The sequence below is a fragment of the Anomaloglossus baeobatrachus genome, chromosome 2 (genome assembly GCF_048569485.1).
Source record: "Anomaloglossus baeobatrachus isolate aAnoBae1 chromosome 2, aAnoBae1.hap1, whole genome shotgun sequence".
Lineage (NCBI taxonomy): Eukaryota > Metazoa > Chordata > Amphibia > Anura > Aromobatidae > Anomaloglossus > Anomaloglossus baeobatrachus.
In genome coordinates, this window is record NC_134354.1 from 522313831 (window position 1) to 522326634 (window position 12804).

Here is a 12804-nt window from a genome sequence, read left to right on the forward strand (position 1 = left end):
CACTATTTTTTTTTGGGTGCACTCATTTATGAATAGATATGTCTCATCCGAATAATGGAAGAAACTAGGGCATGCTGCAATTTTTTGCAGATTTGGTCAGTGTAAAACAAACGCTCATCTGAATAACATTGGACATAGTGGAGTCAGTCTGATGTCAGTTTTTCTCACGAAAAGTACTTGGACCTAAAGTATGGGGAGTGTGAACTTGGCCTAACATAGTAGTGCACATATTAAGTTTTGTCTATTTTTTCCAGATCTGTCTTTATGCACATAGAATACATTCTATGTGTCTGTATTTTTAAATGTATGGATACTAATTCACCAAATGTATGGATACTAATTCACCAAAAACGGATTTTTGTGTACTCACCGTAAAATCGTTTTCTCTTAGCCATCATTGGGGGGACACAGGACCATGGGTGTTATGCTGCCTATCCATAGGAGGACACAAGTAGACGCAAAAAGCATTAGCTCCTCCTCTGCAGTATACACCCCCTGGCCGGGCCAGGCAACCTCAGTTTTAGTACACAAGCAGTAGGAGAAAAAAATAGTAGAAACTTATCTCAACGGAGGAACATGAGAAAAAAAGAGTCATTACCAAAAAAGGTACTGAGAGAACCAAGGCCTAACAGGGCAACAGGGTGGGGTGCTGTGTCCCCCAATGATGGCTAAGAGAAAACGATTTTACGGTGAGTACACAAAAATCCGTTTTTTCTCTGACGCCTCATTGGGGGACACAGGACCATGGGACGTCCTAAAGCAGTCCATGGGTGGGAAAAAATAAAAGAAGACAACACAACCCAAGGACTAGGAACCAGTCCCAGACAGCCTGGAGCGCCTACTGAGAGAGGTGCTCTACTACCGTTTGCAGAATTTTCCTACCCAGATTTGGCTCAGCTGAAACCTGGGTATGGACTCTGTAATGCTTTGAAAAAGTATGTAGGCTAGACCAGGTCGCAGCCTTACACACCTGTTTCACTGAAGCCTGATGCCGAATGGCCCACGAAGCGCCAACTGCTCGCGTGGAATGAGCCCGCAGCCCACTAGGAATGGGCTTGAGTTGCAAGCGGTAGACTTTTTGGGATCGCAGAGCAAATCCAGCGAACCAGAGTTGCCTTTGAAGCTGCCTGTCCCTTCTTAGGCCCCTCAGGAATGACGAACAAAGAGTCCGTTTTCCTAAAGGGGGCTGTCCTGGGTATATTAATATCTGAGCGCTCTGACGAGCTCTATTGAATGCAGAGACCTTTCCAACCTATGAACTGGGTGTGGACAAAAGGAAGGCAGAACAATGTCCTCGTTCAAATGAAACGGGGTAGGAACCTTTGGAAGAAAATCCGGAAGGGGGCTCAGAACCACCTTGTCCTGGTGAAAGATCAGAAAAGGCTCGCGGCAAGAGAGAGTGCTGCCAGCTCCGAAACCCGTCTGATGGACGTAATTGCCACCAGGAATGTTACCTTCCAGGACAGAAGAGCAAGGGAGGATTCCTTGAGAAGTTCAAGGGGGACCTCTGGAGACCGTCCAGAACGAGATTGAGGTTCCATGGGTCCAGCGGCCGTTTGTACGGGGGAACTAGATGGGAAACGCCCTGGAGGAAGGTCTTGACTTGCGGTTTTTGAGCCAGGCGGCATTGGTAGAAGATTGAGAGCGCTGAGACCTGCCCTTTAAAGGGAACTGAGAGCCAACCCCGCTTGCAAGCCAGACTGTAGAAAGTCTAGAATTCTGGGGATGGCCAGAGGCATAGGCTGGACGTTAGTTTCTCTGCACCATGAAGAAGGGAATTTTGTTACTTACCGTAAATTCCTTTTCTTCTAGCTCCAATTGGGAGACCCAGACGATTGGGGTGTATAGCTACTGCCTCCGGAGGCCACACAAAGCATTACACTAAAAAGTGTAAGGCCCCTCCCCTTCTGGCTATACACCCCCCGTGGGATCACGGGCTGCTCAGTTTTAGTGCTAAAGCAAGAAGGAGGAAAGCCAATAACTGGTTTAAACAAATTCAATCCGAAGTAACATCGGAGAACTGAAACCGTTCAACATGAACAACATGTGTACCCGAAAAAAACAAAAATCCCGAAGGAAACAGGGCGGGTGCTGGGTCTCCCAATTGGAGCTAGAAGAAAAGGAATTTACGGTAAGTAACAAAATTCCCTTCTTCTTCGGCGCTCCATTGGGAGACCCAGACGATTGGGACGTCCAAAAGCAGTCCCTGGGTGGGTAAATTAATACCTCAAGTTAGAGCTGCAAAACAGCCCTCCCCTACGAGGAGGCAACCGCCGCCTGCAGGACTCTTCTACCTAGGCTGGCGTCCGCCGAAGCGTAGGTATGCACCTGATAATGTTTGGTGAAAGTGTGCAGACTCGACCAGGTAGCTGCCTGGCACACCTGTTGAGCCGTAGCCTGGTGTCGTAATGCCCAGGACGCACCCACGGCTCTGGTAGAATGGGCCTTCAGCCCTGATGGAACCGGAAGCCCAGCAGAACGGTAGGCTTCAAGAATTGGTTCCTTGATCCATCGAGCCAGGGTGGATTTGGAAGCCTGCGATCCTTTGCGCTTACCAGCGACAAGGACAAAGAGTGCATCCGAGCGGCGCAGGGGCGCCGTGCGGGAAATGTAGATTCTGAGTGCTCTCACGAGATCCAACAAATGCAAATCCTTTTCATACCGATGAACTGGATGAGGACAAAAGGAAGGTAAGGAGATATCCTGATTGAGATGAAAAGAGGATACCACCTTAGGGAGAAACTCCTGAATCGGGCGCAGCACTACCTTGTCCTGGTGAAAAACCAGGAAGGGAGCTTTGGATGACAGCGCTGCCAGCTCGGATACCCTCCGAAGAGACGTGACCGCTACCAGAAAGGCCACTTTCTGTGAGAGTCGAGAAAGTGAAACATCCCTCAGAGGCTCGAAGGGCAGCTTCTGGAGAGCAACTAGTACCCTGTTCAGATCCCATGGATCTAACGGCCGTTTGTACGGAGGGACGATGTGACAAACCCCCTGCAGGAACGTGCGTACCTGAGGAAGTCGTGCTAGACGCTTTTGAAAAAATACCGATAGCGCTGAGACTTGCCCTTTAAGGGAGCCGAGCGATAAGCCTTTTTCCAAACCAGATTGCAGGAAGGAAAGAAAAGTAGGCAATGCAAATGGCCAGGGGGACACTCCCTGTGCCGAGCACCAGGATAAGAAAATCTTCCACGTTCTGTGGTAGATCTTAGCAGACGTGGGCTTCCTAGCCTGTCTCATGGTGGCCACGACCCCTTGAGATAATCCTGAAGATGCTAGTATCCAGGACTCAATGGCCACACAGTCAGGTTCAGGGCCGTAGAATTCAGATGGAAAAACGGCCCTTGTGACAGTAAGTCTGGCCGGTCTGGTAGCGCCCACGGTTGGCCGACCGTGAGATGCCACAGATCCGGATACCACGACCTCCTCGGCCAGTCTGGGGCGACGAGCAGGACGCGGCGGCAATCGGACCTGATCTTGCGTAGCACTCTGGGCAAGAGTGCCAGAGGGGGAAACACATAGGGCAGCTGGAACTGCGACCAATCTTGCACTAAGGCGTCTGCCGCCAGAGCTCTGTGATCGCGAGACCGTGCCATGAAAGTTGGGACCTTGTTGTTGTGCCGGGACGCCATTAGGTCGACGTCCGGCCTTCCCCAGCGGCGACAGATTTCCTGAAACACGTCCGGGTGAAGGGACCATTCCCCTGCGTCCATACCCTGGCGACTGAGGAAGTCCGCTTCCCAGTTTTCTACGCCGGGGATGTGACCTGCGGATATGGTGGAGGCCGTGGCTTCCACCCACATCAGAATCCGCCGGACTTCCTGGAAGGCTTGCCGACTGCGTGTCCCGCCTTGGTGGTTGATATATGCCACCGCTGTGGAGTTGTCCGACTGAATTCGGATCTGCTTTCCTTCCAGCCACTGCTGGAAGGCTTGTAGGGCAAGATACACTGCCCTGATTTCCAGAACATTGATCTGAAGGGTGGACTCCTGCTGAGTCCACGTACCCTGAGCCCTGTGGTGGAGAAAAACTGCTCCCCACCCTGACAGACTCGCGTCTGTCGTGACCACCGCCCAGGATGGGGGTAGGAAGGACCTTCCTTGTGATAATGAGGTGGGAAGAAGCCACCATTGAAGAGAGTCCTTGGCCGTCTGGGAAAGGGAGACTTTCCTGTCTAAGGACGTCGACTTCCCGTCCCATTGGCGGAGAATGTCCCATTGAAGTGGGCGCAGATGAAACTGCGCAAACGGGACTGCCTCCATTGCTGCCACCATCTTCCCCAGGAAGTGCATGAGGCGTCTTAAGGGGTGCGACTGGCCTTGAAGGAGAGAGTGCACCCCTGTCTGTAGTGAACGCTGCTTGTCCATCGGAAGCTTCACTATCGCTGAGAGAGTATGAAACTCCATGCCAAGATATGTTAGTGATTGGGTCGGTGACAGATTTGACTTTGAAAAGTTGATGATCCACCCGAAAGTCTGGAGAGTCTCCAGCGCAACGTTCAGGCTGTGTTGGCATGCCTCTTGAGAGGGTGCCTTGACAAGTAGATCGTCCAAGTAAGGGATCACCGAGTGTCCCTGAGAGTGCAAGACTGCTACCACTGCTGCCATGACCTTGGTGAAAACCCGTGGGGCTGTCGCCAGACCAAATGGCAGGGCTACGAACTGAAGGTGTTCGTCTCCTATAACGAAGCGTAGAAAACGCTGGTGCTCTGGAGCAATCGGCACGTGGAGATAAGCATCCTTGATGTCTATTGATGCTAGGAAATCTCCTTGAGACATTGAGGCAATGACGGAGCGGAGAGATTCCATCCGGAACCGCCTGGTTTTCACGTGCTTGTTGAGCAGTTTTAGGTCCAGAACAGGACGGAAAGAGCCGTCCTTTTTTGGCACCACAAACAGATTGGAGTAAAAACCTTGACCTCGTTCCTGAAGAGGAACAGGGATCACCACTCCTTCTGCCCTTAGAGAGCACACCGCCTGCAGAAGAGCATCGGCTCGGTCGGGATGTGGGGAAGTTCTGAAGAACCGAGGCGGAGGACGAGAACTGAACTCTATCCGGTACCCGTGAGACAAAATGTCTGTTACCCACCGGTCTTTGACCTGTGGCAGCGAAATGCCGCAAAAGCGGGAGAGCCTGCCACCGTCCGAGGATGCGGAGAGAGGAGGCCGAAAGTCATGAGGCAGCCGGCTTGGAAGCGGTTCCTCCGGCTGCTTTCTTTGGGCGTGAGTGAGTCCGCCAGGAATCTGAGCTCCTCTGCTCCTTCTGAGTCCTTTTGGACGAGGAGAATTGGGCCCTGCCCGAACCTCGAAAGGACCGAAACCTCGACTGTCCCCTCCACTGTTGAGGTTTGCTTGATCTGGGCTGGGGTAAGGAAGAGTCCTTACCCTTGGACTGTTTAATGATTTCAGCCAATTGCTCACCAAACAGTCTGTCTTGAGATAATGGCAAACTGGTTAAGCATTTTTTGGAAGCAGAATCTGCTTTCCATTCCTTTAACCATAAGGCTCTGCGTAAAACCACAGAGTTGGCGGACGCCATTGACGTACGGCTGGTAGAGTCCAAGACCGCATTGATAGCGTAAGTCGCAAACGCAGACATTTGCGAGGTCAAGGACGCCACTTGCGGCACTGATGGACGTATGACAGAGTCCACCTGCGCCAGACCAGCTGAAATAGCTTGGAGTGCCCACACGGCTGCGAATGCTGGAGCAAACGACGCGCCGATAGCTTCATAGACAGATTTCAACCAAAGGTCCATCTGTCTGTCATTGGCATCTTTAAGTGAAGCCCCATCTTCCACTGCAACTATGGATCTAGCCGCAAGCCTGGAGATTGGGGGGTCCACCTTTGGACACTGGGTCCAGCGTTTGACCACGTCAGGGGGAAAGGGATAACGTGTATCCTTAAGACGTTTGGAGAAACGCTTATCTGGATAAGCATGGTGTTTCTGGACTGCTTCTCTGAAGTCAGCGTGGTCCAGAAAAGTACTCAATTTACGTTTGGGATACCTGAAATGGAATTTCTCCTGCTGTGCTGCTGCCTCCTCCGCTGGAGGAGAAATATCCAGCAGTCTATTGATGGCCGCTATAAGATCATTCACCATGGCGTCACCATCAGGGGTATCCAGGTTGAGAGCAGTCTCAGGATTAGACTCCTGATCACCTAGCTCTGTCTCATCATACAGAGAATCCTCTCGCTGAGACCCTGACCAGCGTGATGACGCCGAGGGTCTCTCCCAGCGAGCTCGCTTAGGCTGCCTGGGACTGTCGTCCGAGTCAGAGCCTTCAGCCTGTGATGCCTGGGACCCCCTTGGAGCACGGATTAGTTCCAACTGAGGGGGACCGGGGAACATTGAATCAGCAGTGCCCATGGTCTGAGTGACCGGCCTGGACTGCAAAGTTTCTAGAATTTTTGTCATAGTCACAGACATCTTATCAGCAAAAACTGCAAACTCTGTCCCCGTCACCGGGGCAGGTTTCACAGGCGTCTCTGCCTGGGCCACTACTAGCATAGACTCCGGCTGACGAAGTGGCACAGGGACCGAACATTGCACACAATGGGGGTCAGTGGAACCTGCCGGTAGATCAGCCCCACATGCGGTACAGGCAGCATATAAGGCCTGTGCCTTGGCACCCTTGCTTTTTGCGGATGACATGCTGTTGTCTCCTCAGAGCAATATAGGGGTATAAGCCAAGAAGCGACCGTACAGTGCAATATATAGGTACAGACAAAAGTACACAAAACAACACTGTGGCACTAGTGGGGTCAGCACCTAGGTGCTGCTTACCGCCCGCTTAACAGCGGGTGTGTGGTCGCCAGAATCCCCTGTCTGGGTTTCCCAGGGCTATGTCCGTTCTCCAGCTCAGACTGCGTGCAGGAATGGCTGCCGGCGTCCTGTGAAGAGGGGCGGGCCGTGGGCGTGCTGCAGACAAAGAGCGGGAAACTGGCGTCCCACTGTGCCCAGTGAGAGGGCTGGAGTATGTAAATAAGACTCCAGCCCTCGGCGCTGACTATTGTACAGCGTCTCTCCCCTTCCCTGACTGACAGGGCTGGGGGCGGGAACGAAACGTAACTAGGCCGCAGAAGCCGGGGACTAGATTTATAAGCGCTGCCGTCGTAAAAGCACGGTCGGCGCGAAGTCCCCGGCGCACCACAAGTCTCAGCCGCGCCGCAGTCTCCGGGGGCGGCCGGCGCGGTAGTTCCCCACACATAAACTCACTCAGCTAAGCTGCAGTGAGTATAACCCAAGCGCGCAGCGCTACTGTCCCCGGCGCACTAGAACACCCAGCAACGCTGGAGTGTGTCTGTGCCTGTCTGTACGGGGACACAGAGTACCTGAATGTTGCAGGGCCTTGTCCCTGACGGTACCCAGCTCCGTATCCAGCAGGATCTCCGGGTCTGTGGATGGAGCCCGGCCTCAGAGCCTGGAGGCCGGTAAGATCCCACTTCACCAGAGCCCTCAGGGGGATGGGGAAGGAAAACAGCATGTGGGCTCCAGCCTCCGTACCCGCAATGGGTACCTCAACCTTAACAAACACCCAACAAGAGTGGGGTGAGAAGGGAGCATGCTGGGGGCCCTTAGCATGGGCCCTCTTTTCTTCCATCCGATATAGTCAGCAGCTACTGCTGACTAAACAGTGGAGCTATGCGTGGATGTCTGACCTCCTTCGCACAAAGCTTGAAAACTGAGCAGCCCGTGATCCCACGGGGGGTGTATAGCCAGAAGGGGAGGGGCCTTACACTTTTTAGTGTAATGCTTTGTGTGGCCTCCGGAGGCAGTAGCTATACACCCCAATCGTCTGGGTCTCCCAATGGAGCGCCGAAGAAAGGAAGATTTTCCACGTACGGTGGTAAATGCGGGATGAAGTAGGCTTTTGGGCGCTGATCATGGTGGAGATAAGAGCGGAATTCTCCCCCGCGGTTGTTAATACCCAGGTCTCAATGGCCATGCCGTCAGCTTCAGGGTTCTGGAGTTCTGATGGGAAATGGGCCCTTGGGTTAGCAAGTCTGGAAGGCGCCATGGTACGTCTGCGAGCATTTGTACTAATTCGGCGTACCAGGCGCGCCTGGGCCAGTCCGGTGCTATCAGTATCACCGGGACTCCCTCTGCCTTGATCTTCCTGATTACCCGCGGCAGTAGGGGTAGAAGTGGAAATATGTAAGGCAGGCGGAAGTGGTGCCAGGAGCAGACTAGAGCATCCGCGCCGATGGACTGCGGGTCGCGTGACCTGGCTATGAACGCGGGTACATTTGCGTTCAACCTTGAGGCCATTAGATCCACGTCTGGTGTACCCCAGCGAGTGCAGATGTGTAGGAACACTTCTGGGTGGAGAGACCACTCTCCGGCAGCCAGGCCTTGGAGACTTAGAGAATCTGCTGCCCAGTTCTCTACTCCCGGTATATGTACCGCTGATATCACTGACCCCGTCGATTCGGCCCAGCTGAGGATCTTGTGGGCCTCGAGATAAGCCGCTTTGCTGCGGGTGCCCTCCTGCCGATTGATATAGGCTACAGCTGTCGCATTGTCTGATTGGACTCGAATCTGATGACCCGCTAGCAGAGGGCAGAAAGCCCTGAGCGCGAGGAAGATCGTGCGGATTTCCAGGATGTTTATGGGTAGGGGAGACTCCTGGAGCATCCAACGTCCTTGAGCAGTTTGGTGCCGGTACACTGCACCCCAGCCTAGGAGGCTGGCGTCCGTGGTCAGGACCAGCCAGTTCACTGGGAGAAAAGTTCTCCCCTTCGATAGGGATGAGGGCCGAAGCCTCCAGCGGAGTGTATATCTGACTGAAGGAGTCAGGTGAAGATGTTTGTCCAGGGAGAAGGGGCTCTTGTCCCAAGCAGCTAGAAGGGCTAGCTGCAGTGGGCAGAGGTGCAGTTGAGCAAAAGGTACTGTCTCCATAGCCGCCACCGTCCTGCCGAGCACCTTCATGCTGAATTGAATGGAGCGAGACGGAGGACGTAGAAGGCAGCATACCGCTTGTCAAAGAGCAATCGCCTTGTCCTGAGGGAGAAGGATCAAGCCCCGACGGGTGTCCAGGGACATGCCCAGGAAGGTGTTGGATCGTGCTGGGACCGTGGATGATTTGTCTAGATTCAGTAACCACCCTAAGCGGGATATGGTGTCCACGGTGATCTGTACGCTGGTTGAGCAGTCGCAGAAGGAGGGGGGCCTTGATGAGGAGGTCGTCCAAGTAAGGGAGAACGACTACTTCCCTGACGTGAAGGACGCTCATGGCGGCCGCCATGACTTCGGTGAAGACTCTTGGTGCGGTGGCAAGGCCGAAGGGTAGGGCTACGAACTGAAAATGGGAGTCATGAACTGCGAAGCGCAGGAACTTTTGGTGATCTGGAGCGATGGGTATGTGCAGGTACGCGTCCTTGATATCTATGGAAGAGAGGAATTCCCCTCAGACCATGGATGCAATAATGGACCTTAGGGACTCCATTCTGAATCTCCGTACGTGCACATGTTTGTTCAGGTGTTTGAGGTCCAGGATGGGTCGAACTGACCCATCCTTTTTGGGGACCACAAAGAGGTTGGAATAAAAACCCCTGAACTTCTCATCGTCCGGGACGGGTATTATCACTCCTGCTGTTTGGAGCGAGTGGATTGCTGTAAAAAAGGCCTTGCGTCGTTTGAGTCTTTGGGGGGTTTGAGAGAAGGAACAGACTCGGGGGTCTGGTCCGAAATTCTATGTGGTAACCGGAAGACACAAGGTCTTGCACCCATTTGTCTGAGGCGGCAGCCCAGATGTGTTGAAAAAGCCGCAGTCGACCTCCTACAATGAGTGTGTCTTCCGGGGCGCCAAAGGAGTCATGAGGGGGGAGAACGTCGTGGACGAGTCTTCCTAGTCCTGGACTGTTTCGGTCTAGGCTGCCATGACGAAGTGGGTTTCGAGGAGAGCCGAGAAGGTCGGTCCCTGCGTAGTCCGCGGCTAGTGGCGGGGGCAGAGCGGGATGTCGACCAACCAAATGAGTTCCGAAAGGAGCGGAACGAGGACTGTGGACGTCTGGCGAAGGTTGTCTTGGACTTCAGCTGGGGGAGGGAGGTACTCTTTCCTCCCGTGGCGTCAGAAATGAGCTTGTCCAGACGTTCGCCAAACAATTGGTCTGGAAAACAGGGAAGGCCCGTGAGAGACTTCTTGGAAGCAGAGTCCGCTCGCCATTGTCGGGGCCAGAGAGCTCTACGGATGGCTATGGTATTGGAGGCAGCAAAAGCTGCGCAGGTAGCAGCATCAATGGAGGCCTGCATGAAGTACTCCGCCGCAGCGGCAATTTGAGCGGTTACCTCTGTGACGGTATGAGGGAACTGGAATTCCTCAAGCGAAGTGTTAAGGGATTCTGCCCAGACCGAGATAGTCTTTGCGACCTACACAGAGGCAAAGGAGGGAGAGAGGGAGGAACCCGCAGCCTCAAAAGGCAGAGCGGGCGAGGTGCTCCACCTGACTGTCTGTCGGGTCCTTGATGGAGGAACCATCGGGTAAAGACAGGAGCGTTTTTGTGGCCAGGCTGGAGTACCGGGCCTCCATGAGTTTACGGTTACCGAAGAGCCTGTCAGGCTTCTCCCTTTGCTTTGTGAGGATATCTGGAAACTCTGGGTGATCAGCGAAAACCTTTTGGGGTTTCCTTGCCCTCTTAAGGGAGACCACATGGTCAGTGGTAGTAGATGGGGGATCCTCCCCATGCAGAGTTTGGTTGATTGCTGCTATAAGGGAGTCTATTGCAGTTTGATAATCTGGGGAGGGTGAAACCAAGGAATCATCCTGGTACAAACAGCATTCTCCCTCCTCCAGCTCTTCAGAAGCCGTGGAGCGTGTGGGAGAGCCTGCCCTGTGTGCTCCCGAGGGAGAGCCATGGGGGCCATGAGAGAGTGCTGGAGACACCTGGCAGTGTGCTCTTTTCCTGATCCCTGCAACCGGTTAAGCATGGGCCCGGATTACCACAGAAGAATCCTCCATAGGGGTATCCTCAGGCTGCGTTCCGTCCAGGGACCCAGAAGGGTGTGGAGGACGACATTGCATAGCCAGCACCAGGTTCTGTGACAGTTTTTCCATGGATTGGGACAGAAACTGTGCCCATTCCGGTGGGCTGGGAGCCCTAGGCTCTGGGCTGACGGTTGTGGCGGTGGTGGCGGGGGGGGGGGTCTTGGGTTATAGGGGCACAGGACTCACAGAGAGAAGAGGTGTGTTTACGTGATAGCTCAGCATGGCAGGCAGTGCAGGCTGAATAATAGACTATGTGAGCCTCAGCACTTTTAGTACCCTTAGAGTTCTGCATGTTCCTAATAGGAGTATGCCAGGAGGGGGAGCAATGATATGCAGAGCTACAAGTGAAGCAGTGGGAAGCAAGGATTGTATTTGCTTCCCTCACCAGAATCAGCCGATGGCCCTGCGTCCTCAGGAAGGAGTCTCTGTGGAGAACTTGGCGCGTTTTCCTGGGTGGGGGGGCTTATCGCGGCCTGCAGGGGCCGGGCTTAGCGCTAAAAGAGCGCCAAGAAGAAGCCAGTGTGCCCTCCTACTGTCGGCAGTAAAAAACGGTGGTAAGGGAGCCTCTGAGACAGTTTTTCTCCCCCTCCAGTCAGCACACAGCTACCAGTAGATTATCTCTGCAGGAGTCCCTGCAATCAGCAAGGGACTCCCCCTCCTCCAGCCAGCACGCAGCTAGAAGGAATAAACACTGAGTTTATGAGCCCTGGGAGCCCTCCCCCCGCCACCGTTAGATTATCTCTGCAGGAGCTATGGTGGGAATAAAGACTGTAAATCAGCAGTCCTGGTAGCCTTCCCTGCACCGTCTTTCTCCCTTTGTCTGAGAAACCAGTCAGGGGGGATCTCACCTTAACACTGCCTTAGTCCAGTCAGCCTGCTGTGTCCGGCCACACAGGTGCAATGTATCAACTCAGAGCCTGCAAAGAGGGGCTGAGGAATTCTGCCTCTGCCCGGGGCTCTGGAAAATCGGTGTCTGCGAGACCCGTCGGCCAGTAAAAGGCAGTCCAGGATCCAGCGTCGCAGGAGGGGGTACGTGGAGGCAACACTCCGCGTTCCCGCCCGTTGATGGTATTGGGAGATCGGTCCCTAAGGGAAACCGTCGCCCTCAAAAAATAACAAAACCTTGAAAGGATGTGCCTCCTACAGACACTAAGCTAAAACTGAGGTTGCCTGGCCCGGTCAGGGGGTGTATACTGCAGAGGAGGAGCTAATGCTTTTCGCATCTATTTAGTGTTCTCCTATGGATAGGCAGCATAACACCCATGATCCTGTGTCCCCCAATGAGGCGTCAGAGAAAATATTCCACTGATATAAACAAAATTAGTCACTATAGAAATAATGATGGTTTTTAACCTTTATTTATATACTTCATCAACCTACAATTATTATAGAATCCCCCAATTGTAAAACCAATTCAGAGTAAATTTCAAGCCATAAATTTGATGGCTTAAATTGGTTCTCAGCGAGTGCTGCAGCCTCTTCTGTTCAACACACTAGTCGCCATGTTGGGTATTAGAAGAATCTTATTGTAGGTGAGAGGGAATGTGCAAAATAGTTGTAGCAATTCCAATACTACAAATTATACCCGATATCTACAAAATGTGCTGACTGATCTGATGTGCTGACACCATTTTCTATTATTCCCTCGCTGACATTCTTCAGTGATGTCTGATGGTTTGGATTTTTCTGAATAGTAGGAATCGTTGTTATAATGACAGGGAAAGAGACAAGAAAAAGTGTTCTTCTGCATCTTATAAGTATAAGTAATGCCAAGATTTCCGGGCTACCTGATCTGTGATAGTGACTTCTGCTTTGCT

The 12804-nt window shown here is 53.0% G+C and overlaps 1 protein-coding gene across 2 annotated transcripts in view; it reads right to left on the bottom strand.

The window, feature by feature from the left end:
• BBX (BBX high mobility group box domain containing) overlaps positions 1-12804 on the bottom strand; it is a 157877-nt gene that overhangs the window by 98272 nt on the left and 46801 nt on the right. The window lies entirely within an intron of this gene.